Source organism: Benincasa hispida, chromosome 4, assembly GCF_027475165.1.
Source record: "Benincasa hispida cultivar pf3 chromosome 4, pf3_genome.v1.1, whole genome shotgun sequence".
Lineage (NCBI taxonomy): Eukaryota > Viridiplantae > Streptophyta > Magnoliopsida > Cucurbitales > Cucurbitaceae > Benincasa > Benincasa hispida.
Genome location: NC_143481.1, coordinates 30,276,055 through 30,302,519, shown reverse-complemented (window position 1 = coordinate 30,302,519; position 26,465 = coordinate 30,276,055). Strand labels below are relative to the sequence as shown.

At 33.3% G+C, this 26,465-nt stretch overlaps 1 pseudogene; it reads left to right on the top strand.

Moving 5' to 3' along the window:
- Positions 1-10,319: 10,319 nt before the first annotated feature.
- Positions 10,320-26,170, top strand: LOC120076161 (beta-galactosidase 7-like; annotated as a pseudogene).
- The last annotated feature ends 295 nt before the right edge of the window (positions 26,171-26,465 follow it).

Genomic DNA, 26,465 nt, shown 5'->3' with positions numbered 1-26,465 from the left:
CCGACGGCCATTCTGTAATAATTTATGGACTTGTCCAATTCTGTCCATATTGTCAGTTACATCCTTGACCTTATTAAATTTTTAAGCATTGCAAAAAGCCTGCAAACTTCAGTTCCTTGATGCCCTCACTCTTTTCCAAGTCATTGTCATGGAAACTTACGTCGCCCTCCCAAGATAATGCTTTGATGGTTGAATATTGGCAATAATTTCATTGGATATGGAAGACGACATTTTGGTGAAAGAATTTTGTTTTCTAAGCTGTATCCACATTGTAAGCTTAGGTGAAGTCCATCATTTTGGTTTTCAAAGTGCGACAAAAGGACATCATTTAAATCTCATCCTAGTTTTCAAGTGACATTCAGGGCATCAAAGTTTAAAGATCCACAATAAAATAGATGGTTTTGAGTTTATTTTATTTTTTTCGCTGGTACGTCTTATACACTTTCTTTTGTAATTGTTGGTTTGAAAGTATTACGCTTTGTAGGGGGGCCTTGTGTGTTTGAATGTTTACACCGGCTAGTTGCCTTTGCTTTTGTAGTTTATTTTCTTCATGTAAAACTGTAAAGAAAATTGTGCTCGTTGGAACTATATCTCGATAAAATTTTAAGGCCTCATAGCACTCAGATCTCGAGAAGTAAAAATGTGATTTTCTTTCAAATTCTAGTGATGATCCTCGCTTAAAGAGAGAAAGGGTGTGGCGAAGAAGCCCAAATAGCTACGTAGGAGTTAGGCCTTTGGTCTCTCGGCATCTCTTCTTTGATTCGTCCAAGAAATTTTGTTTTCCCCTGCACGAGTTTTGGTGCTTGCAACTTTTCGTACGGACTTTGCAATTGACTCTCTGGCTGTGGCCTTTGTTTGTACCTTTGTATATGTTTGTATGTGCGTACCTTGTATATGTTTGTATGTGCATGTGTGCATGTTCTTTATAAGCCTTTGCTTTATATGTTTGATCTATGTTCTCGAGAATGTCTTTGTTTATATTGTTGGGAGTTTTTTTTTTTGGATACAAAATCTTTTTACTTGCGTTGAAATTAAGCAAACGAAAAACAACAAATAAAAAAAATATAGGAAGAGAAAAGTCTCACTTTGTTTTTTCCTCTCATTTTGCTTTTGTGAGGAAGTTCAATTCCCGTTGGGATAGTTCATTCTCGTTTATCATGGAGAATTGTGTTGTGACTCGGGTTCTATTCCTTGCTTTTCCTATCATGGTCGAGGTGTATTCAAAACATGCATTTCTAGATGATCGAGGAAGCCGTTTCCCATCTTGTTGAGGTAAAATATAAGGAATTCCCATTGTTAAGGCGTTCATTTAATGTTCTCTAACCTTTCTCGTTTCAACCTATCGTGAAGTTGACTAAATTTTGATAGTGTCTACTTCAACTTCACCGTCACTCAACAACACATTTAATACTTCTATGTTATCTTGCAGTTGACATTAGCTTCTTGAGCATAAAAGGTATGAATCTAGTATACTTCATAAAGAAGAAATTTCTCATAGATGCTAAGAAAAGTTGACTTACTTCTGACAAAAACGTGATTTGATAAAGAACTGAGAGAGGTAACTAATACAAGATCTCGAGAAATCTATGAAGTTTGACTCTCAAGAGGAGAATCGGTATTTCACAATCAACTGTATATTTCATGTGGATCAAGTGCTCATATTGGTTATTATGATCAATGATTACTATATCAACTCTCATTCACTTTATAGATCATCCTCCTGATTTTTTTTTCTAATGCAATAGTTGTATACCTTCAAATGACAAAAATTTAGTGAGTTTTTGTAATTTTTTTATTGTAAAATGTTTAGCTCCTAACCTTGTACATTATTTTAGTGATGGACGAGCACACCCCTTTCTTTAGTAAAAAGCTCAACTTTAAAGTTGGTAGCTCAACTATACTAGTTGTAGGCTGGCAGGAGTTTTAATAATTTAATATCAAACAAAGGGTCCCATGATCTTAAGAATCTAAAAGGTCTCAAAATAGAAGGAAAAGCTGATTTGCCTTGATGAAAAAAATGAGACTGGAGAGACCACTTGTATGATGATTTGCAAGATTTTTATGGACTGTCTTACTTGCTTGAGCTTATTGATAAACCAATCCCCTAATTTTAGGGTCATCTTTATCTAAAGTAGGATTAGAGATCACTAATTAGTCAAATGAGCTTTCCTCATTGGCATCATTGTTGGATCGATTCTGCTGGTGACTCCTACAACTCCATGGAGCCTTTCGTACAATTTTTTTTTTTTGTTAGGGGACTTGTTTAGGGTCATTTGTCTTCTTTTTTGGGTTTTGATTACTCGAAATAGAAATATTACGAATAAAGTTTGAGGAGTGACATTCCATCGCAGTCATTTTATATGTAAATATGGTTACATATAAAAAAAGAAAAAAAAACATGCTCTTCTCTTAAGCCTATTTTCCCTCATCCCCGCTGGAGAAACGGGTCCCCGATAGGACCCATCTCCTTGTTCTTTTTTTAAATTATATATTAATTATATATAATTATATAAATATTTGCAAAATTATATATATATATATATATATACGGGGCGAGGACCCGACCCCGTGGGGATTTTTGCCAATCCTACACTAAATTACTTGTACTTGTTCTCAAAACCCTAGCTATGTGCTCATGTAAATGGAGTGCTCTCTTAGTTATGCTGCACCTTGCTTTAATGTTGCAGTTTTTTCTCCTCGATCCATGAAGGTAAAATGGATTACGAACGCCAACGGTTAATATAGAAGGGACTCATTGAGTTGAGATCACTAACTAATACTAATATAATACTAGTAGAAAGGAAAAGAATTGTCTTTTCTATATACTTGGTTTCATTGCTATCATGAACTTTATGTATCAATTTGATCATATAGATATTCCTTCAACAAAACATAAGTCATCGATATTCCCACAACTTAGAATGTAAAACAAAAAGTATTTTTAGTTGAGGCATTAAGTCAAAAAGGTGATCACACTGGGTATACCGAGTTAGTCTGTTTGTTCAATATATTTCGTAGGTATTCTATTTCAAAAAGAGAGAGTTTGAAACAATGGAGTATTTTTTAGAGATTGGATGCAAATACTAATTAATGATCTAGCATGTACAAAATGAAAAGTTTATTCTCGAGACCTCTTTCCCTTCGGCTAACTCTCAATTCACATGGTTCTCCGAGGCAAGGTGAGCAATAAGTACTAAAACTAATTTAACTTGCACGAGATTCTTCAATTGACTAGCACGTTGACTTCAACTTTTATTTAAATTCTTTCATGAACTTCAAAAAATTGGATCTAGCTAACTCTATTACTATTGTGAGATTTTCTAGGCTTTGAGAATAATATGTCATATCCCACGCCACACACAAGATCACAGGTAATAGTGGTCGAACCATTTCTATTATGAAATTGTAGGGTGCCTTTGATATGATTCTTATTTCACATGATCTAGAAATTTTCATAACATTGGCATGATGTTTGAGCAATAGATCCTGATGTGATACATTTAATGAAAATCGAGTGATAACATGAGTTGTCTTTTTTTATACAAATATCTATAGAATGAGCACTATAAACTATCTGCATAAAAAAGATTGTTGAGTGAAACAAAAATCTTCTCTCTTTTTCTTTTTCTCCATTAAAATAGATGTTGGGATTCTGAAATTATTTGTGGCAAGTGTCAAACTCTATGCTTAGTTTGCTACTTGGAAGATATAACCTTCTAGTCGACTGAAAGGTGTTAATGTTTTAGTTTGTTGATCTAGCTCAAATTGACTTCTAGGTTATATTTTCATTTTCTCTATTTTGTTAACATATTTTGATTGATACGCGTAGTACTTTCTTAGATGTATAGAATTGAAAGGGGGAAAAAAAAGGGAAAAAACAAAGTATTCAACCCATCTTCTTTTTCATCCTCAAGCTTGAAGTCATGCTATGATGTGCATGTAAAATTTGAAATTATATAGTAGTTTTTAAAAATATTTATGAAAATGTGGTACTTTTAAAAATATTTAGAAAAATATTGTAGTTTTTTAATAATTACATTCCCTCCCTTCTCTTTTCTTCCAATTTTCAATAACCTTTCGACTCACATTTTTCTCTCTTTCTTTTCTATTCTCTCTCAATCTTTCTTCTTCTTTATTCAACAATTTCTCTTCTTCATTTCTTTTTCATTTTTCATCAAATCAATTTAGTTAACTATAATATCCAAATATTATGGGTCAATTGGCTTTGGATTTATTTTGTTAACTTCTAATTTTAAATTGATTTTATGATGGAAATTGATAGTCTGTTTTAAATTCATTCGTTTGGAAAAAAAAAAGAAAAAAAAGAGAAGATTTTGATATCAAAATTTGAACGTTCTTAAATCTATATCTTTTTTTTGAGAAAGATTCATTTATATACCTTTAAACATAATGTAAACACAATTAAAAATTATAAAAAAATCTAGTTAAATACTGGAAATAAAACAAACTTTATGGTTTGGTACATTAGAAATAAATGCTAATATACAATTCAATAATTACTAAATACTAAATTAAATTGGTAGCACTTAAACATAAAAGCTCAAATTAGTAATATTACAATTTTACACTTCAGATTTGAGTTTTGTTTCAATTTGATCTCTAAACTAAACGATTTACATTTTTAACCACAATTAATCTAAGATAATTATGAAGTGAAATTTTAAATTCAATTTTAAAAGTGATGCAAAATAGTGAAACTTAATTAATTACAATTCGTTTAATTAATTTAAATTTATTAACATATATTAACACTAAAGATGAAAAATGAGTATTAGAAGTTTAGGTCACATATTTTTAACTTTATTTCTATATATGATCTCAAAACTTTAAAATGTGTATAATAGAACTCCAAAATTTTTATTATGTATTTGGTAGATTCTTATGGTTTAAAATTTATATCCAATAGGTCTTATATATAATTATATAAGCAAATAATTAAATTTAAAAGCACACTACACTTTCCAAAGCACGATGACCACCCTACCAAAGATCAATTTAGTTTCAATTGGTGAATAAGTATATATATAACAAATATTATGATCAATCGATGGGGCAATGCGAGGGCGAAGATTCAATGATCGACTAATTTTTTTAATATGTAGTGCGAGTGATGACCTAGTTAGCTCAGAGTTTCTTTGGTTGTTAATAGATATCTTTAGATATATGATCTTGTTCTGTATGACTCTTATTTGTTAATGATAACAATAAAAAGTAAAGGATGTAAGTAGGTGCAGGTCAATGATTTTCTTGTTTAGCTGAACTTCTATAAAATTGGAATTTCATGACATTTAAAAAGTGTCACAATTAAAATTCGTGACACTTATTTTGTATAGTTATATCCTCTGTAAATATATGAATATTAATGACAATTTTAAAAAAACCATCGTAATTAAATTTTTAATGACAATATTTAATTGTTAACAATACTGACAATTATAAACCGTCATTGTCAAGAATATTTAATTGTCAAGTTTACTAGGACCGATTATCATTGTCATCAATTGACTCAAAATTAACTTATTGTTGTAGCGTTATGGTTATTGACGACAGTTATAAAATATATAAAAAAAATATATAATGATTTTTTTTTCTTGTCAAGAATATATGAATCATAGCATTTTTTATTGTCAAGAATATCTGAAACATGACAAATATTTTATGACAATAAATGTTCTATCATGATACATTTTCTTGTCACGAAATTTCATATTTATGGCACTTTTATATTGTCAAATTAGGGGTGTTCATGCGTTGGGTTGGGTTGGGTTAGGTTAAAAGAATTTTTAGACCCAACTCAATTGTTCGGGTTGTAAATTTTTTCAACCCAAATAACCTTTATTAAAAAATGAACTCAACCCAACCCAATCATGAAATTTTTGAGTTGGGTTGGTTTGGGTTAATCGGGTATTTTATTTAAAATTTTGTTCTAAAAAGAAGCAAAACGTAAATATGTAAAAATAAAATTTAATTATTTTCATATATTGAATTAAGATTAACAACTCAATTTCAATTTATTTAGTGAAAATTTTCTTTCTAAAGTGCAAAAAAACTACTTTTAAGAATTGTTGAAGAATAAATTAGTCAGAAAATATTGAAATTAAATAAAATTAAAATCAATATATGTATAAATATTTGTGTTATAAATAATAAAAAAATATATTTTAAAGTTAATAATAAATTCGGGTTAGTTTAGGTCGGTTTGGGTTATATTAGGTGAACCCATGAACCAACCCAACCCATAAAAGTTTTATTTATTTGAACTTAACTCAACCCAAATGAGTTGATAACCTAACTCAAATCGCACGGGTTGGGTTGGGTTGATCCTTCTTTTGGGTCATCGGGTTTTTTGAACGTCCCTATTGTCAATAAAATACATGTTTTGATAATTTATTATTTCTTTGAACCTTGTCATTGCACACATGATTTCTATCATCAACTAATCCTATTAATTTTAATATAAAATTGGTACAAACATAAATAAGAACTTTTATGTATAGGAATAAAGTTGATAATGTTTTTACAAAGAAACTAAATATATACTAGAAAACTATTGAATATCCCAAAAGGACAAATACAAGCAAACTAATAACCAAATTTGATAAAATTCTTACAACGTAACTAAATACAACAAGGTATTGCCACAAGTAACTACATTATAAAAAGTTCTATCACTAACCAAACGTCAGTCATTTGCTTGGTAGCTTTACCACTTTAGTGAGTTCATGTAAGACCTAGTAAAAACATAACATTAAACCTTAATTCAACACTGTGAATCAGTTTGAAACTACAATAGTTATAAACTAGGTTTAACATTTAGAAAGAGCTTGAAATGATCTAAGAGAAGCTTGAGCACCAAAAACTAACAAAACAATCTTAAACCTTAATTCAAACATGCTGAATCAATCTCAAACTATAAGGAGAGAGTAAGAGCTGAAAAACATATCACATTTGAACCGTGTGAGTGAAATTTTCTTGACCACTAATCCTGAAAATCATCTTTTAAGAATTCTTGGATTGAGAAACCTAACACTAAAAGCGAAATTTAATAACTTGTTTAAAGAAAACGAAACAAAACAAAGAACAAGTAGATAACACCAAAAAGTAGTGTCTCATATTAACATTACACTATGTGACAAACCTTGGCAACTTGAAACTTATTAAATTCAAGTCCTGCAAGTAGAATTGTAGAAACAAATCAAAGACTTACATACCAATAAAATTATGCTACATGCAAGTAGTCTTTTAGGTTGAGCCTGTTGGAATTAGCATACAATTAGTGCAAGCAAACAGAATCATTAAGTACTTTAATTCATTAATTTTAGCAACTAAGAAATCATGTTCATAGAATAGAAACGAGGGTTTCTGATATACCTTTGTAGAATTCACGAAAATCAGCTTCAATCTCCTCAGCAACAAGGTGTGTACCACCACTTGATCTTCCCTACTATTCTCTAGGACCTTAGATTGAATTGTGGGATTTAAAATGAGCTTGGATTTAGGGAATTTTAGAGAGAAGAAGATTGGATTTTCTGGAGCAATTGTAGAATTCTTCTTTAATCTCCTTTCAACCAAAAAAAAAAAAAAAAAAAAATCAATTGCATGTTCTACATACTCAACACCATGCAATAGATTGCACACCAAATTGACACCAAATCCATATAAGGTGAGCGAAAATTAAGGTGGAATTTGAGTGGGAATTGTGCTAAAAATTGAATAAACCCACTAAATTGAGGGTTTTTCATTTTTTTAAATTTAAAACCCATTTTCTTTAATTAAAATTTCAAAGAATGTAAATTAAAACTAAAATTGAATTTAATATTTGAATTTTCCAAAAAATTCGAATTTCTAATTTTAAATAAAATTAACTTAAATAATTAATTAAATAATTTAGTATCCAATATTAAATTATTTACACTATTAAGTCCACAAACATGAATTCCCATTCATGTAATTTTAATATTTAAATTATATTTAAATATTATCCAATTATCCAATTTCGTTTAATTCATTAACTTGACGTTTAATTATATCACATATGATTAATGATTCCTTCAATTCAAATTTGAATATTTCAAATTCTCTCTTCACGCTATTCTAAGGTTTAATCCGTTTGTAAGCTAGTAGGGGGACCTAACGGACCTACAGATCATGAGCTCCAACGATCTGAAATTAACCGACTAAACTCTTTAACCCATATTAACCAACATTTGTTAACTACCGGGTCACTCAACTTAAGCTAGTGGTTGCATTCCCCTCACTATAGATATAATTGTATCCACTCGATATAACCATAATCAGTAAGTTAACCCTTCACAGATTGTTCATAATAACGGCTGGGTCAAAAGTTGTTTTACTCTCAAGATTACATCTTGTTCCTTAAGTCCAATTGATCCTTTAGTGAACAATTGATTTGTGATCCAATCACTAAACTGAGTCATTCTCAGGCAAATGGAAGGATGGGGTCTCTTGTTCATGACCCGGAGTCAGTACTTAAGGGAATAACCTCTCTACTATCCCTAAAAGTGGGTAGGAGTGAATTTCATCTTGCACCCTATATCCTCAACTATCTACCCGGTCTTACCCCTGTAATGGGAGGCTTATTGAGCCGGCACTGTTGAGCCAACTCTCACCCATGCAAATTTGAGGATAATCCCGAATAAATAGGAGGTCATAGTTAGCTCACGATTAATGTCAAGTTACCTAGGTCATCACTTTGAAATAGTCAGTCTTAAATAGTTAAACATTATAAAGTAAGAGTGACTAATTTCTTAGTCCGATCTTATACAAACTCTTTGCATAGGACACACCTACTCGTATGTCTCCACATGATCGAATCAGGATCACTTCGTTTGTAGTACTTTACAACAATTGTAACATCTACAAAGTGGACCGCATCCGATAGTGTCCCTAAAATAAGGTACCCAGCCTGATCTGTATAGTATAGAATATTTTGGCTATTTACTTGAACTTGATACACACTTATGTCTCCACATAAAGTTCAAGTACTCAATTAACAGCCATGGATCTTAGTTTATTGGATTTAGGTTATTTCTAAAACGAAATGAGCAATTCAAACATTCAATAACAACTTTATTGAATCAAACTTCAATATCTATATTGATTAACAAAATAAGTTTATTGTTTATAAACCACGAGTTTTAGGACATAAAGCGCAATAAATTCCCACTTGGACTAAAAATCCAGTGGTAACACACATTTTTACACATAATGTTGAGTTTTTGAGTTTTTAGAGAGAAAAACAATAAACTAGGGCATCACATATCAATACGTCTTTACTAGGTATCATATACCTATGGGCTTTTCTCCCACTTACCCTGGATTATACAACCCGTAGTCATAGACTAACTAGGTGACCCTCAAACACTTTTTTCGAGAGGACCGCTGTAAACATATCAGCATAAAGTAGACTTCTAATTATCAACAAATAAGGAATGCATCTTATATCCTCTTCTTGATTCTAGATGCCATTACCAAGTATTGGTAACTGAAGTTTCTACTAAACCCATGTTCTGGTTAGGCTGTCACACAACCCTCCAACAACATCGAGGCACTCTCAACTTTTTGAGAAAAATGCATATGACCAGTTTTAACAACTCTTATTTCAGGGTCAACTTAATCAATAACTCTTGTTGTTGATACAATAATTTTTGATCTCTCGTGTATACTTCTTCAAGTAAAGTAATATTTTTCGATACAAATACTTGATTTTCTTCTGGATTGAAGAAGTATGCTCTTTTTGGGTAGCCTATGGATAAGCATATTGTTTTGAACAATGTTCCAATTTCTTAGGGTTCGACACTAACACATGTGTCGATCTTTCCCAAATTGTGAAATATGTAAACATCCTCACTACAAGAATTTTGGGCTTTAATGTTGGTTGGAAAAAATGAAACCGGATGTATAATGTTGATTTTGTTTTTTTTTTTTTTAAAAAAAGCGGATCTTTAATGTCGGTTTTAAACCGACATTGTAGGCATACATTTAATGTCGGTTTAAAACCGACATTAAAGATCCTGTTTTCTTTTTCTTCCTTAAAAAAAAAAAAAAAAACCCATTCGCCCCCATTTTTTTTCATTTCCCGCTTCTATCCCTATCCATCCTATCTATCCCTTTTCTTAACCCTATTTTCCCCATCAGCCACCTCCTCTCTAGTCCCCCCCATTTTTGTTTCTTATGAAAATGATATTAGGTTACATTTTGTTTCTCTCCTTTCTCTCTTAGATTTCAGACAAACCTTCGTAGATAGCGAAAATAACTGAAACCGAAAGCTATAAAAAATGGCGACAAAAAATGCCAAAAAAGCCAATCTCTTAGATCATCACTCCCTCAAACACATACTCGATGAATCTGTTTCTGAGGTAGAGAAGTAAGAGATATGTGAAACCAACGAGAAATGGCAGAACCCGTAGATAGGTCGGCAATGCCGGTCCATGTAGTACCGATTTGAAATCGATTTTGCGTCTTTTCGTACCCCCGATGCCATTGATAAACAAGCAGTGAGAGTCATAGTCGATGCTTTGAGAATATTCCAACGATGATTGAAAAAATAAATTGAAGAAAGAACAAAGAGATCAGTAGAGATATGAAGCATTTGAATCTGTTTCTGAGGTAATTCAATCTGCAATTTCATTCTCCCTTTTTAGATCTTTTTCGCGTCAATTTTAATCTAGGTTTGAGCTTTTTCCTTGCAAATTGTTACCAGCCGTAATGAAGGATTTGAATATGAAGTATTTGAATTTGTTTCTGAGGTAATATGAAGGATTTGAATCTTTTTCTGAGGTAATGCTATTTGGCTAGATTTTAGTGTTTCTAAATATAAACCAGCTAAAAAGACCACAAAGTTCTAAGATTTTTGGTAATGCGATACATTTTTTTGTTTCGTCATTCATCTGTACTTCTTAGAGGAGAGAGGAATATTAGAGCATTAGATATTTGGAGAAAGACTTTATTGATGTTTGTTCATTGTTAGTTCATGTCTCTCTGGAAAGTGTCAAGCTAAAGAAAAAGAAGAAACACAAGAGAACAGAAAGGCCCAGGTTGGTAATTCTTTTGACATTTTTTTCCAGCACCATTTGTTACATAAGTGTGCCATATTCAGATATTCCAATCCTGCAGATGGTAGCAAAACTACATGGAATACTGAGACCATTTCTACTTCGGAGAATGAAATCTGATGTCGAGCTAATGCTCCCTCGGAAGAAAGAAATCATAATATATTGGTTATGATTGAAGGTAGCACTATTTTTAATCTAATTGTTATAGAATAGATTCTATAACCTGTGCATCAACTTCTCTTGTTTTCATAAATATTATTTATATATTTAGATATATATATCCCGCCCAAATCCCTCCTCTCTCGCCCAAATCCCTCTCGATCTCGCTCATAAAGGCTAAATCCCTCCCCCCTCGGCTCTCGTCCAAATCCCTCTCGCTCTCGCTCTCGCTACTCTCGCTCTCGCTCTCGCTACTCTTGCTCTCGCTCTCGCTCGTCCCTCCACTCTCGCTACTCTCGCTCTTGCTTGTCCCTCTACTCTCGCTACTCTCGCTCTCGCTTATACCTCCACTTTCGCTACTCTCGCTCTCGCTTATACCTCCACTCTCGCTCATACCTCCCCGTTGCCAACCCTAGAAGAAACTGATCCTATTAAATCTAGCGCCTTGAGTAAGTGTTGTCTTTTTTTTTATTTTTTCCTTTTGACTTTTTAAATTGGTGGTTTTTTCCCTTTAATTTCTTGGATTATATTCTTATCATCATGCGTTTGATAATTTATTCCGTGCGAATTGGATTTTCTCTCTGTTGGAGGGAAGAGGACAAGGACATATGGATTAATTAGTATTCTTGTGGTGAACTGTTAATATCACCATCACTTGTCAAAATTGCTTTCTTGACTTACTTTCCAATGGTTTACACAAGATGTTTTAATTCATAAGTCTTGTCAAATTTGATGGCTGAAAATACAGTTAGCTACGTGTCGTGGTTGTTTGTTCCACAATAGTCCATGTGAGCTCAATTTGAATCATGCCTTTTTAAGTTAATCCTACTAGTGGCCGCTTTATGTTTATTGTGTGGTGGTGGTGATTGATCCTTGTTAACAAGAATTATTAGTACAGGAAGTTCACTTTGGGAAATTGATAGTCTTCGGCACCATTATTGTCCTCCTGTTTCAAGGTATGCAGTTTAATATCGATCTAGAAACTTCTGTTGCTTTGGATTTCATACTGAAAACTAGTCCTTATGTTCTTGTAGGTTAGTTCTATGCCTAGTATCCTCGTACAATCAAATGTGTGAAGTGTTAAAGAGAGAGCTTGGCATGACACCGGATAAGGTATATTTACTTGGCTAAACCCGTTTCATATAATCAGACTATGCATTCATTCTGTTGAATGGAGATTACTTTTGCAATCTGACAGAAACTGGGTATCTTGATTGTGTTACTGTTACATATGAGTTGGCACTTCTGTTTTCTGTATTCTGATCACATTATAGCATATTTCAATGTGCGTGACAGATTGAAATTTCATTAACATTTGGCCTTTCATATGATTATATAAATGTGGTTATGGTTATAATATTAATTTTTCTCCTTGGATCAGAGTCTGCTTGAGGTTAAATTCTTAATCTCAGGCATATTACTTGTTAAGTTGAAGTTAAATTCTAAATCTTTCCAATTCTTCTATAGTTGCTGGATGAGCCGAACAAGAAGAATCTTGATAATGAAGTCCATCTCAACAACGTATATTACATCTCTTAATCTCTCAAACCCTCCCAAATTTATAGACAAATAAAATTGTGTTGCCCTTACACGGAAGATTTTGTTGTCCTTGTAAAATCATAATCTTTGTATTACTTGTAATTTGTGTTTTCAAGGCTTGAATTATTGTACGCCTTTTAAATCATAATTCTATAGCAGAATTTGTGGATTAAATGTAATAGATTTACAATCCATACATGAATAATGTTATAGCCATAGTGTTCGATGATGATGTGTCATGTTATACTTTTTAATCGAAAAAATGGATTTGGCAAGGGAACTTTAAAAAACGAACAATAATTGATAAAACAGACAGATTCGAGCTTCAATGTCGGTTAAGAATAAAAAAAAATGCTTTACTGTCGGTTGCAACCGACAAGCTTTAATCACTAAATACCTTTAATGTCGGTTGCAACCGACATTGAAGGCTGTGTTATTGGTGTTATTGAAGCCCTTTAATGTTGGTTTAAAACCGACATTAAAGGACTTTAATAACACCATCTTTAATGTCGGTTGTCAACCAACATTAAAGCCCGAATTTCTTGTAGTGCCTTTACTTGTCGTAAACAACTTTTATGACCTCTCCACATCTCATATGGAGTTCCAGAAACACTTTTAATGAAAATAGTTAGCTACAAAATTTACAACAACAACTATAAAATCCTTCGAAAGTGTAACTGTGACACGTGGCAGACCTTGACTTTAGCAGCACCCTGGAACTTCTTACCTTTCGCTATCTGGGAAGAAAAGAAAAACATTTAGAAAGCATGAGCTATAAAGCCCAGTGAGTGACCAGAAAACTGATTTTTATCAAAAGAACTACCCCACAATTGGGTACTTTTGCTCAGATACCTTCTCAACTGTGTCCTTTAGTATCGAGCTATTCAGATACCTTCTCAAATGTCCTTCGATATCGAGTTTCAAGTAAAACTAGTCATAAAATGACTTTCTTTAATAAAACTTAGAAAACACGTCTTTATCTGAAAGATCTTTCTTTAGCACATGGTTTCTTAAAACATTTTAAATATTTTAGTCACTCACCTTGATCGTTTAGGAACCTTTCTCTCTAGAAGTTCCTTTGTCACCTCAGGCTCCCTTTTGAACCCTAAAATCCAGATTCAATTTAAAGCTCAGATTACTCATAGTTATAGGTTTTATCTAGAGATACTTCCTTCTACACATATACTCTAAAATGTCTCAGGAATCTTACCCTAAAATATTAACTCAGAACTTTTCATGGTTTGGCCGGAATCATCAAAACATCAAGACTGGCCCTTCTGTATTTTTCTCAGTTTCCAGACCGATTCCTTGAAGCTTCTTCTTCGGCAGCACCACCATGAAAACTAGACTCTTTTAGCTTTTAGATGGCTTGGAAATCACTCCAAATGCACGAGTAAATTGGGAGAACTCCTCGTCCCAAGTTGATACTGCTTTCCAGGCTTCACTGTCCAATGCATCCTCTTTGAAATTCTATGATCAACGCATGGAATTTGGCCTCAATACAAGGTTTGCTCAACTTTCCCACTCTTTTTAAATGTATTTTGAGTTATGATCTGAAAAATGTAGTCTTCTGGCCCTATTTATAGCATCCAACCCTTCTCCAAATTCGACACCTCCTACTTGGCTGCATGTCCAAGTGTTTCCTCCTCACACTAACAACACAATTCTTTGATCAATGCAATCTAAGTGTCCTTCTCCTATGTAGCCAACGCATGAGCTTCCAATTTGATGCAACCACCTCAAATTCGTAAGGCTTAAGGCTTCCTCCCAAGAAGACATATGGTTTGATGACCTTTTTTTTTAGGTAATCTCATCGTTTATATGCATCCAACTCTTGGATGTTCAACGCATAATCCACTACTCAATGCCTAGCAACCCAACGTAGCCATCGCAATCCAACTTAGCCATCGCAAGAGCTAGCCATCACCAACGCATAGGATACTCATCCTCGATGCATGGCTTACTAGGTATCATCGCATGGCTTGCTCGGCATGGGCGCATGGTGCTTGGCATAGGCGATGGACACTGACACATGGGCGTGCTGCATAGGCACTGGCCATCGCTCGACGTATGGGTGTGCTGCATAGGCACTGGCCACTCGATGCATGGGCAGGGCTGTTCAATGCATGGCCGCTCGGCACGACAGCTTGGCATGCATCTCTTGGCAGTTTGACCGAGACACTTCGATGCATGGCTGGGCATCTGGCCGAGGCTGCTCGACGCATAACTGGGCGTCTGGCCGAGGCTACTCAACTCATGGCTGGGCATTTAGCAGCGCTTGGCCTGCTTGACGCATGTGCTGTGCACTGTGCATGAGCGCTCGACGTATGCCGAATGCCTTGCCTGTGTCCTCACCTACCCTTGTACTATCCAACCTTTCAATGCATTACTTCCATTTTCCTTCCTTCACCAACGCATACCACCACATCCACCGCATCCATCATCCAACGCATCCCTCATATAGGTTTATACTTAGCCAATTTTCCAAGTTTTCCCCCAAAAGTCAAGCTTCCAAATTCACACTTTTTCTTCTCCCTTTGCCCAAGTAATCTCTCCAAGATCTTATGGCCAACGCATGGCAATGCCTAGTCCAACACTTAGTCAAATTTTCATCAATTAAAGCTTAACTCAAACTACTCAAGGAAAATCCATTCAACACCTAGAAATTTTCTTCACTTCAACATAGGATTTAACTTTTACTTAGTTAATTTCCTTAACCACCTGCTTAAGTAGGAATAATGGAAATTCGGGTTTCACAGTGCATCCGGGTGAAAGGATAATTAAGAGCGATAGGACAGAAAGCTGATGACAGTCGGATCCAAATTAAGTTGACAGCCGATAACGGTCACGAAGTACATTCAGCTTTATCGGTGATAATTATTCAGCGTGTCAATCATGAATTAAAGCTGTCCCATCTGTACAACCGGGAGAGAGAAGCCGACTTTCACCATGGAATCTCTATAAATACCAACTGTATTCTTCAGAGAAGGGGTTAAGCAGTCGATTAATTCATCACTTTACAAGTTCACGCCTCTGTCCATAGTTTTCTTTCATTTTAAGGTGGACGTGAGGAAGGAAGTGTGCCGGTAGATCGTTCCGGTAAGCTTGAGAAAGCATCGGAAGCTCCAAGACAGAGAGAGGGTCGACGCTTGCGGAAGCGGGAACATTTATAGATCATAATAGAGATTCAACGTAAAAAGCCTCGGTCAGCAAGGAATCGCTACCAGGCTCTCTACCTTTATTTTCCAGTGTCATTTTGTACTCAAATCAGTTATAAGAATGAAATTTCTTTCTCTATATCTGTTCACTCTCTGTTATTCATGCATGAGTAGCTAAATTAGTTGAATGGGTTGAGAAGCAGTTAGCTAGCATAACGAGGGAATCTTCATTCTTTGCGATTATCTTGTTTATGTATGCTGCATTCGTCTATTAGAGATACTCGGGAGGGTAGTCTAAGGACAGGATCTAGACTTGGGAAGGTCAAGTCAGAATCTAGGTTTGGAAGAACCAGATTAGAACGCATAAACGAGAGATAGGCGCTTAGGAATGAGCACTATTTGTTATTAACGCATTGCATGCATCTTAGCGATAAGATATGATTATATGCGATCAGCTTGCTTTCATGCATTTTGCATCAATGCATAGGACAAGAGTAGAGACTTAGGGATAAGCTCTATGGATATTTTGCATTCAACACATGCGTCCTAGACTTAGGAGCATCGCATTTATATTGGGAAATGACTTGCTGTGCATGGTTGTAACATGATCGCATAGTTTGACGCATTCCCGAGTAACGTCAGCTAAAGATCTTCTCAACTCGTTCATCACATACTCATTGCATCTATCAATGCAACTATCTTTCTCAAATCCGCCACCTTTATTTACTTCTTTTTCATCAACGCAACAACACACCCAACACTTTATTTATTTACTTGGTTACCACAAAGTTTTCATAAACATTACCAATGCAACTATTTTCACAAGTCCCTGTGTTCGACCCTGGACTTACCAGGAAACTCAGAGAAATTTACACTTGAATTCTGCTGGGGAAACTTGAGTGCATAATGCAATCCATCAACACATCTCATCCATATTTCCATTCATTAAAATTAACGCATCAGTCACCTATGACTCAAATGCTATAATTATCAATGGTGAACGACGCATTATCTTCTCAGGTTCAATCCATTATCCATGTAGCACTGAAAAGATGTGGCCTGATCTTATTCAAAAAGTTAAAGATGGTGGACTTGATGCAATTGAGACATACATTTTCTGGGATCGTCACGAGCCGCAATGACGAAAATATGATTTCTTTGGAAACCTAGATTTCATCAAATTCTTTCAATTTGTCCAAGATGCGGGACTTTATGTTATAATGAGAATTTGTCCTTACGTTTGTGCTGAGTGGAACTATGGAGGCTTTCCACTATGGTTGCACAATATGCCAGGAATCTAACTACGAATTGACAATCAAGTGTACAAGAATGAAATGCAAACCTTCACGACAAAAATAGTGAATATGTGTAAACAGGCCAACCTCTTTGCCTCACAAGGAGGGCCAATAATTTTAGCTTAAATCGAGAATGAGTATGGAAATGTGATGACACCTAACGGAAATGCAGAAAAAGCATATATCAATTGGTGTGCTCAAATGGCTGGATCTCTTAATGTTGGTGTTCCATAGATCATATGCCAACAAAATAATGCCCCACAACCTATCATTAATACATGTAATGGACACTGTTGTGACAACTTTACTCCTAACAATCCTAATAGCCCAAAAATGTTTACTGAAAATTGGGTGGGATGGTTCAAGAAGTGGGGTGATAAAGACCCTCACAGAACTGCAAAAGACGTAACATTTTCTATGACTAGATTTTTTCAATCAGGTGCCGTACTTAACAATTATTACATGTACCATGGAGGCACCAACTTTGGAAAAACATCGGGCGGACCATTCATCACTACATCTTATGATTATGATGCACCACTTGATGAATATGGGAACTTGAATCAACCAAAATGGGGGCATCTCAAACAACTCCATGCATCCATCAAATTGGGAGATAAAATTTTCACAAATGGCACCAACTAACCAAGACTATGGTAGCTCTGTCACTTTAACGAAGTTCTCCAACCCATCAACAGGGGAGAGGTTTTGCTTTTTAAGCAATACAGATGGTAGCAAGGATGCAACCATAGATTTACAATACTAGATGTGAAGAAAGATATATTTCGACCTCGAGATGATAATGAAGATCTTCCTCGTCCTGAAGTACCATATCTTAGTGCAATTGGTACACTTATGTATCTTGCCAATAATACAAGACTAGACATTACATTTTCAGTAAATTTATTACCAAGATATAGTTCTTCTTCAACGAAAATACATTGGAATGAAATTAAGCATATACTCTATTATCTTCGATGAATGATTGATATAGATTTGTTTTATTCAAATAAATCAAATTTAGATTTGGTTCGTTGTGCAGATTCTGGATATTTATCTAATCCACACAAAGCTCGATTTCAAACAGGTTATCTATTCACAAGTGGAGGAACTGCTATCTCGTGGTGGTCAGTGAAACAAACCATAACAGCTACTTCCCCAAATCATGCTAAAATTCTTGCAATTCACGAGGCTAGTCGAGAATATGTATAGCTAAGATCAATGACTCAGCAAATTCGTGGAGCATGTGGTTTGTCTTCTAGTAAAACTCATCCAATAATATTATACAAAGACAACACAACATGCATATCCTGAATCAAAGGAGGATTTATTTAAGTAGGATATATTTAAGGAGAGAGAATAAAACATATTTCACTAAAGCTTTTTTATACATATGATCTTGAACAAAATGACGACGTCACTATACAACAAAATTGTTCGAAAGGTAACTGGAAGACATATTTACAAAGGCATTACCTATTGCAATCCTTGAAAAACTGGTGCATAACAATGTAATGCAGCAACTCAAAGATCTCAAGTGATGTTTCCATGATGGGGAGTAAATATACTTTTTAGGAGTATAAAGTACTCTTTTCTCTTCACTAGGATTTTTTTCCCATTGGGTTTTTTTCCTAGTAAGGCTTTAACGAGACATATTTCATATATATAAGGATATTTGTAATGCACAGTAGAATAAGAGAAAAAATCTAAAAATATATTACATTTTAAAAATATTTGCAAATATGGATGAGTTGATTAGTCAATCTTTGATTTTTTTTAATTTCCAATTTCGCCCTCCCTTGTCTTATTTTGTTGTATAACTTTTTTTTAGTCTTTTTATTTTATTTCTCTTCTTTGATTTTTGCTTCTTCTCCTTTTTTTTAAATTTTATTCTTTACATTATCCGATTTTTGCTTTTTTCCTTTATTTTTTATTTTCTTTCATTTCCTTCTTTTTTCCTTTATTTTTTTTTTCATTTTTTTTTCATTTTCTTTTCTTTCTTCAGTTTTTGATTATTTCTTTTTTTATTTTTTTTCTTCAGCTCTTACCTATTCCTTTTTTTTTTAAATTTTTATTTGGATATTTGTAATGCCTAGTAGAATAAGAGAAAAAATCTAAAAATATATTACATTTTAAAAATATTTGCAAATATGAATGAGTTGACTAGTCAATCCTTGATTTTTTTTTAATTTCCAATTTCGCCCTCCCTTGTCTTATTTTGTTGTACAACTTTTTTTAGTCTTTTTATTTTATTTCTCTTCTTTGATTTTTGCTTCTTCCCTCCCTATTTTCATTTTTTCATTTTATTTTCTTTCTTAGTTTTGCTTATTCTTCTTTTTTTATTTTATTCTTTCCATTATCCGATTTTTGCTTCTTTCCTTTATTTTTTATTTTCTTTCATTTCCTTCTTTTTTCCTTTCTTTTTTTTTTTTCATTTTCTTTTCTTTCTTTCGTTTTTGATTATTCTTTTTTTTTTAATTTTTTTTCTTCAGCTCTTACTTATTCCTTTTTTTAATTTTTATTTGGATATTTGTAATGCATTGTAGAATAAGAGAAAAAATCTAAAAATATATTACATTTTAAAAATATTTGCAAATATGGATGAGTTGACTAGTCAATCTTTGAATTTTTTTTAATTTCTAATTTCGCCCTCTCTTGTCTTATTTTGTTGTACAACTTTTTTTTAGTCTTTTTATTTTAGTTCTCTTCTTTGATTTTTGCTTCTTCCCTCCCTATTTTCATTTTTTCATTTTATTTTCTTTCTTAGTTTTTGCTTCTTCTCCTTTTTTTATTATTATTTTATTCTTCTCTTTATCCGATTTTTGCTTCTTTTCTTTATTTTTTCTTTTCTTTCATTTCCTTTATTTTTCCTTTATTTTTTTTCTTTTTTTTTTAATTTTCTTTTCTTTCTTCAGTTTTTTATTATTCCTTTTTTTGTTTTTAATTTTCTTTCCTCATCTCTTACTTATTCCTTTTTTTAATTTTTATTTGGATATTTGTAATGCATAATAGAATAAAAGAAAAAAATCTAAAAATATATTACATTTTTAAAATATTTGCAAATATGGATGAGTTGAATTGTCAATTTTTGATTTTTTTAATTTCCAATTTCGCCCTTCCTTGTCTTATTTTGTTGTACAACTTTTTTTTAGTCTTTTTATTTTATCTCTTCTTTGATTTTTGCGTTTTCCCTCCCTATTTTCATTTTTTCATTTTATTTTCTTTCTTAGTTTTTGCTTCTTCTCATTTTTTTTTATTTTATTCTTTCCTTTATCCGATTTTTTCTTCTTTCTTTTATTTTTTTTATTTTCTTTCATTTCCTTCTTTTTTTCCTTTTTTTTCATTTTCTTTTATTTCTTCAGTTTTTGGTTATTCCTTTTTTTTTTCTTTCTTCAGCTCTTACTTATTCCTTTTTTTTAATTTTTATTTTCTTCCATTTCTTCGATTTTTGCTTCTTCCCTTATCTTTTTTTTTTATTATTTTATTTTCTCGTCTTACTCCGATTTTTTGCTTCTTCTCTTTCTTTTTATTTTTCTTTTTTAGTTTTTCTTTCATTTTTCCAATTTTTGCTTCATTTTTTCTACTTAATTTTCTTTCTTTTTCTTCAGTTTTTGTTTCTTCTCTTTCTCTTATTTTTTTAAATTTTTCTTTCCTTTATCTGAATTTTTTTCTTTTTCTATTTTTTCACAAGAATTATGAGGCTGAGTTCCATACGCATGACTTGAAAGTATTCAATTCATAAGTGACTTAACACCAATAAGCCAATCATCAAGTTTGATTATTATAACAAATAATCAATATAAATAGCAAATGCAAGTCTATCAGTGATAGCCACTAATATTTTCTATCATTGATAGCTTATTCTTTTATTATATTTTTGTAGTTAATAGCCACTTGTAGAAATCTATCATTGATAGTCAACTTAGTGAATTTAATTAATAAAGTTGAATCTCGAACTAAAATGTAAGTGGAATGCCTAGAAGTTATCACTAATAGAATGTTTATCAGTGATAGAAGCTATCATCGAAAAGAAAAGAGACTTATAAATGTTTGGGAAGGACAAGAAAGGGGCAAAAAGGTGTTCAGTGGTTATGATTGATAGAAGCTACTACTAATAGCATGTTACCAATGATAGGAGCTAATACTAATAGCATGTTATCGATGATAGAAGTTATCTGATAACACGTTATCGGTGATAGAAGGTACCACTGATAGCACGTTATTAGTGATAGAGAACTATCACTGATAGCATAATATCAGTGAGATCGTTGATAACATCTTATTAGTGATGTTATCAGTGAAAGAAGCTATCACTGATGACCACAATATGAGTGATGTTAGTGATATCGATGATAAAACTTAAGTGATATCTATATATCGAGTTTCTTTCGAAGGTGATAACCAGTTATAGAAATCTATCATTAATAGCCTTAAGTGTTAATATTTCAAGGTTGATTCTAATTGATGAAAGTCTATCAGTGATAATGACTGATAGCTGCTATCAGTGATAGTCATGATAAAAGATTATTAGTGATAACTACTATGGTAATCAAAGTTGTTGGTCTTCTTTCAAAGTCAATCACTATTTATAAATCTATCTTTGATAGCCACGGATAGCCTTAAGTAGTAATATTTCAACGTTGATTCCAATTGATGAAAGTGAATCAATGATAGCTAATAATAATTGATAGCAAATTAAAAGTTAATATTTCAAGATTGTATTAATTTTTCTAAAATTGAAAGTTATCGTTGATAGCAACTATCATCGATAGCAATTGATAGAAGCTATCAAAGATAGCAGCTGATAGAACCTATCAGTGGTCATCACTGATAGCTGCTATCAGTGATAGCTTTTAATTTGAGAAAACCGGGAAGAAGTGAAAAAAATTGTGGCTAGGCATGAGTTTTTTAGTCTTTTACCATTTTTTGATCTATATATGCAATTATTTTATCCTTGTACTATATATTCTATTATTTTGGGCTTAAATTCTATTTATGCAACTAGCACTATATATAATGGGCATCTAAGGGGGAGTATTATAAATATTATGATAATAGATGCCCATTAAATGCTCTTTCTTTGTGTCAGTTGACCATGTATCATGTCCCCATTTTCCAAAGTGTCTTCCATGTGTCTCAACATTACACATTACTAATATCCATGTAATCCACCTCCTACTTGCCAAATTGCTTATAAATAGTGGCATTTGGTGGGTTTTTGAAGACACACACATTGGGCAAATTCCATAAAAATTGGAGAAAGTGGAGAATTTAGAGAAAGTTCTTATTTTATATTTTGTTAATTTATATATTATCTTTAATTTATTTTAATATTTATTAATTTTTTTATTATATTATATTATATTTATTTTAATATTATATTTTATTGGTATCTATGTTCTTATTGCACTCCTCAAGTTCATAACATTATCATTATTATTATTGTATATCTTTCATATTTTAGGATCAAGCTCCACTAATATTTTATTGGTTTTGCTTCTTCCCTTTCTTTTTTTTTTCTTTTTTTCTTTTATTTTCTTTCTCCGATTTTTACTTACAGTTTTTTCTTCTTCTCTTTCTTTCTTTTTTATTTTCTTTCCTTTATCCGGTTTTTGCTTCTTACCTTTTTTTTCTTATTTTCTTTCTTTTCCTTCTTCTTCCCTTTCTTTTTTTTAATTTTCTTTCATTTCTTCGGTTTTTGCTTCCTCCTTTTTTTTTCTTTTTTATTTTTTTTAAATTTTCTTTTCTTTCTCCAATTTTGCTTTTTCCCTTTCCTTTTTTTTTCCTTTCATTTCTCTAGTTTTTGCTTCTTCTTCTTCTTCTTCTTCTTTTTTTTTTTTTTTTTTAATTTTCTTTCTTTTCTTCTATTTTTGCTTCTTCTCTCTATCTCTCTCTATCACACCCCGCCCCGAGCTCGCACTTTTGAGCCCGAGGAGAGGCGTGGGGGACCACAGATACCACCCCTTTAGTGATACCTACTGTCCAACTGAACCTCTTTACAACACTTAATAAACTTTAAGTCAAGGAGATAACAACAACTGAATAAGTAGGCCCATTTTATTACAACAATGTAACATTTATACAACTCCAAGACTTAACTACAAAATTTACATCAACAACTATAAGACCCTCTAGAAGTGTAACTGTGGCTTGTGGCAGACCTTGACCTTAGCAGCACCCTGGAACTCCTCACCTTTCGCTACCTGGATAGAAAACATGAAATAACAGAATGAGCTTCACAAAGCTCAGTGAGTGGTAAGCAACTTCTAGAGTCTATTTCAACTCATAAATAACAAGCATATCATATATACGAGATTATATTCAAACCTCAGCTTTGAACGAGTCTGGTCTCTACTTTTATCTACACGTACGATAGATAGCTAAACTGATAACTACATAGAATGAGTATGTTGTCTACCTACACATATGGTAGATAGCTAACTGTTACTAATACAACACTTACTCTTTTGCGTACGCTCTGTTCTCTATGTCTCCTTTGTGCACATAGCTCCCCGCTCATGGGCTCAGAAGCTAGGCTCGTCGACCCTCTGACCATCCCATACGAGGATCCTCCCACAGGCTCAGGAATTAGACCTCTCGGTCCCCTGACCATCCCGTGAGGTTTTACTTTTGGGCTCAAGAACTAGGTTTATTGATCCCCTGACAATCTCGATCACATAATCTCATTCTCATGCTAGTACTCATTCATAACATAAGCATATACAATTTACTCTAAAAGATATGCTTTAAGACTTAAAGGAAAGTACCACTCACCTTGGTAAGGATAGGAATCTTTCTCTCAAGAAGTTCCTTGATCACCTCGGGCTCCCTTTTGAACCCTAAGATCTAGATTCAACTTAAAGCTTAGATTACTCATAGTTCTAGGATTTATCTCGAGATAATTCCTTCCACAAATATGCTCTAAAATGTTTCACAGGCCAACCTCTTTGCCTCACAAGGAGGGCCAATAATCTTAGCTCAAGTCGAGAATGAGTATGGAAATGTGATGACGCCTTACGGAAATGCAGGAAAAGCATATATCAATTGGTGTGCTCAAATGGCTGGATCTCTTAATGTTGGTGTTCCATGGATCATGTGCCAACAAAATGATGCCCCACAACCTATCATTAATACATGTAATGGACACTATTGTGACAACTTTACTCCTAGCAATCCTAATAGCCCAAAAATGTTTACTGAAAATTGGGCGGGATGGTTCAAGAAATGGGGCGATAAAGACCCTCAAAGAACTGCAAAAGACGTAGCATTTTCTGTGGCTAGATTTTTTCAATCTAGTGGCATACTTAACAATTATTACATGTACCATGGAGGCACCAACTTTGGAAGAACATCAGGCGGTCCATTCATTACTACGTCTTACGATTATGACGCCCCACTTGACGAATATGGGAGCCTAAATAAACCCAAATGGGGGCATCTTAAATAACTCCATGCATCAATAAAATTGGGAGAGAAGATTCTCACAAATGGCACTCACTCAAACCAAGACTATGGTAGCTCTCTCACTTTAACGAAGTTCTCCAACCCATCAACAGGGGAGAGGTTTTGCTTCTTAAGCAATACAGATGGTAGCAAGGATGTAACCATAGATTTGCAGACATATGGAAAATATTGTGTGCCAGCTTGGTCCGTGACCATTCTTGATGGTTGCAACAAGGAGGTTAACAATATTGTAAAGTTTAATTCTCAAACATCTATCTTTGTGAAGGAGCAACATGAAAAAGACAATGCAAAACTCTTGTGGATGTGTGTTGCAGAGCCCATGAAAGACACATTACACGGAAGGGGTAAATTTAAGGCAAACCATCTTTTGGAACAAAAAGGAACTATTGTTGATGCCAGTGACTACTTGTGGTATATGACAAACATTGAAACCAATGCAACTTCTCCTCTTCGAAATGTGACTCTTCAAGTAAATACAAAAGGTCATGTGCTTCATGCTTTTACAAATAGAAGGTATATCGGGTTACAATGGAGGAACGATGGGCAGAGTTTTGTGTTTGAGAAACCTATTATACTAAAATCAAGAAAAAAAATAATAACTTTATTAAATGCCACAGTTGGACTGAATAATTACGGTGCATTTTATGACACAGTGCCAACAAGAATTGAGGGAGGTCCTATTTTTTTAATTGGAGAAGGAAATGTCACAATTGATTTAACATCAAACTTATGGTTTTATAAGGTTGGACTAAATGGAGAAATGAAGAAACTATACGACCCGATGTTCTCACAAAGAACAAAATGGAGAGCATTAAATAACAAGTCTATTGGAAGATGAATGACATGGTATAAAACTAGCTTTAAGACTCCTTCAGGAACTGACCTAGTAACATTGGACATGCAAGGAATGGGAAAAGGCCAAGCTTGGGTAAATGGGGTAAGCATAGGCCAATTTTGGGTTTCTTTTATTTCCAACAATGATAGTTGCAGTGCAAATTGTGACTACAGAGGTGCATACAATCCTAGAAAATGTGTTGGAAACTGTGGGAACCCTTCTCAAAGATGATATCACGTTCCGAGATTGTTTCTTTCAAATGACACGAACAAACTTGTTTTATTTGAAGAATTTGGAGGAAATACTCAACAAGTGTCAATTCAAAGCATTACTATAGGAACTATCTGTGCAAAGGCTAATGAAGGAAGCACCTTAGAGTTGTCATGTCAAGGAGGACGCATCATCTCTGAAATTCAATTTGCTAGCTATGGAAATCCAGAGGGAAAATGTGGTTCCTTTAAGAAAGGCTCGTAAGACGTGAAAAGAAGCACGCTTTTGGTGGAAAAGACTTGCATTGGTGTGAAAAATTGTACTATTGATGTATCTGCAAGGTTTTTTGGAGTAGAAAATGCTACTAACTTGTTTGCAAGACTAGCGATCCAAGCACTTTGCTCAAATAGTTGAGTCGGGATTATATATATATATATATATATATATATATATATGAGAACTCCGAGCTAGAACTAAAACTTTTATTTTGTTAACCAAGTATATATATATATATATATATACATAAAGATCTTTGCTAACACTTTAACAGTAGATACAGTGACATTTGTGGGTTCGTCCTTTTGTTTTTTTCTTTAATTAATTTATTTAAGGTTGATGTTGCATAATTTTTGTTGATTGTGCAAAAGATATTTATGATAACATAATTATTTGTCTCTTGCCGATAACTTTCTTTTAGGTGAGTTATTTA